We start from the raw sequence: 2,744 nt of genomic DNA, 5'->3' as shown, positions 1-2,744 counted from the left end.
GGGTCTGCATCCACTCTTAGGAATGGTAAGAGAGACAGTGGGTCTGCGTCCACTCTTAGGAATGGTAAGAGAGACAGTGGGTCTGCATCCACTCTTGGGAATGGTAAGGGAGACAGTGGGTCTGTGTCCATCCTTAGGAATGGTAAGAGAGACAGTGGGTCTGCATCCATCCTTTGGAATGGTAAGAGAGGCTACAGCGCTCTGCTTCATCTGCTTTAGTCTGGGGTTGGGTGGGGTCTTTTTTGTTTGTTTGTTTTTTTAGAGACAGGGTTTCTCTGTGTAGCCCTGGCTGTCCTGGAACTCACTCTGTAGACCAGGCTGGCCTCAAACTCAGAAATCCGCCTGCCTCTGCCAACCAAGTGCTGGGATTAAAGACGTGTGCCACCACGCCTGGCGGGTGGGGTCTTTTTAAGGGACCATATATATGTTTCTCCATATGCTGACACTAGATATAGGAAGGCAGTTTCCTGTCTGATCCAGTTCTGCACACACTGACCTGATGCTACCTGTAGCTGGCTAACTCTCCCCATCAACCCAAGCATCCGATCCACAGGACCACCTCTCACTTCAGATGCCACTTACAAACTCAAGTCACTTCCATAGCTCACGCCCCAGGTTCAGTATTTTCTGTGACTGCTCACAAAACTGGGGAACATGAACGAATAGTGACTAGTTCATTGCAGAAATAGATAGATAGATAGATAGATAGATAGATAGATAGATAGATAGATAGATAGATAAAATGACTACAGCGAACACTCAGATGAAGCAGATACAGCAAGGCCTTGGGAAATGGTAAGTTGTCCATGCTCCTTAGGAGGCAAACCCTCCCAGCTCTTCTAAGCATTTATCAACCCAGGAACCCCACACGGAGAAGCTTAGAAATGTTTACACAATTTTTATTATGTAAGCATGATGGATTAGTTATCAAGTTTTCCTGGAGGAGGGGGAGTAGAGGTTCCGATCGTAGCTTAGTCTTTCTGATGACCAGCCCCAACTCTTTTTTTTTTTAAGATTTATTATTATACATAAGTACACTGTCACTGTCTTCAGACACACCAGAAGAGGGCATCAGATCTCCTTACGGATGGTTGTGAGCCACCATGTGGTTGTCAGGATTTGAACTCAAGACCTTCAGAAGAGCAGTCAGTGCTCTTAACCACTGAGCCATCTCTCTAGCCCAGCCCCAACTCTTAAAGCTACCCAACGGTGTGCTGAGAGTCAGCTCATTAGAACAAAAGACACCCCATTCGTTGAGATAATTCTAGGGAATTAAGGATCTCTCTGTAGCAAAGAAAATCAAGTATCAAAGTAAAGACCAAATATTAGGACAAAAGAGACTTCTAGAATATTTATCAATTTTTTGCATTCAAATTTTTAGTTTTTTTAAAGAAGATTATTTATTTTATGTATATGAGTACACTGTAGCCGTACTCATGTGGTTGTTGGGAATTGAATTTTAGGACCTCTGCTCACTCCAGTCAACCCTGCTTGCTCAATCCCTGCTTGCTCTGGCCCAAAGATTTATTTATTATTATACATAAGTACACTGTAGCTGTCTTCAGAAGAGGGCATCAGATCTCATTATAGATGGTAGTGAGCCACCATGTGGTTGCTGGGAATTGAACTCAGGACCTCTGGAAGAGCAGTCAGTGTTCTTAACCTCTGAGCCATCTCTCCAGCCCTAATTTTTAAGTTTTTATTGAGATAAAATACACATCACATACATTTTGCCATCTCATTCTTGTCTGGTCTGTTTGTTTTGAGACAAGAGTCTCACTATGTAGAACTTGGCTGGCCTGGAACTTGCTATGTATACCTGGCTGGACTCAAGTCACAGAGATCCACCTACCTCTGCCTCCTGAGTGCTGAGCCTAATGGTGTACAGTACCATGCCTAGTGATATTTTTTATTAAGTCTTTGAGAATTTCATTCAATGTATTTTGATCATATTCACTACCCAACTCCCTCCTGCCATTTCCACCCTCAATTCCCTACCTCTCCAACTTTTAGGTTTTTTCATGTTCCCTGTCCCCGCTCCCCCACAGGGTCCAGTCTGTGTTCTGCTTTCTTGGAGGTAGGTCTGTCCTGGAGTAGGAGAGTTGTACGTATAAATGAGTAGTGATTCTGACAGCATGTACCAGACCAACACAAGCTCAATCCAGACAAAATCCCAGCACAGAGACAGGGAGGTGGGCAGGAAGTCCCACTACTTGCTCTTCTTGACATCCTGACTTGGACCTGTCATGGAGACTTTCCTCTCTAGTTAGGTCTGCTTAAAGTTCTTTGTGCCTCTTGTGGTTGGGTGTCTGCTTGTGTTTGGAAAGCCTTCTGCTGTAATTTCATTAAATAGTCTGTTTGGTGCACTTGATTCTATCTCTGTTCCTTCTTCTGTACCATGAATTATTATGTTTGACCTTTTGAATATATCCCAGATTGCTTGGAAATTTCACTGGTGCTCCTTAATGCCTTAACTCCTTATCTGTCTGTTGCTATTATTGTCTCTACTTGGCCCTCCATCACAGGAATTTATCCTTTTATAGAGTATGAATATATAGGATACATGGTCTGGTATATTAATGATAGTATTTATTGGGATTTGTATTTGATTGACTATCTCCTTCATTTCAAATATCTCTATTTGGTTCTCTTTCTTCCTTTCTTCCTTTCTTCCTTTCTTCCTTTCTTCCTTTCTTCCTTTCTTCCTTTCTTCCTTTCTTCCTTTCTTCCTTTCTTCCTTTCTT

General features: G+C 42.7%; 1 protein-coding gene across 6 annotated transcripts in view; it reads left to right on the top strand.

Annotated features, from left to right (window-relative positions):
* LOC110283822 (ATP-binding cassette sub-family A member 17) overlaps window positions 1-2,744 on the top strand; it is a 94,970-nt gene that overhangs the window by 48,116 nt on the left and 44,110 nt on the right. The window lies entirely within an intron of this gene.

The sequence above is a fragment of the Mus caroli genome, chromosome 17 (genome assembly GCF_900094665.2).
Source record: "Mus caroli chromosome 17, CAROLI_EIJ_v1.1, whole genome shotgun sequence".
Lineage (NCBI taxonomy): Eukaryota > Metazoa > Chordata > Mammalia > Rodentia > Muridae > Mus > Mus caroli.
Note: the sequence above shows the minus strand (reverse complement) of the source record. Positions and strands in the feature narration are given on the sequence as shown.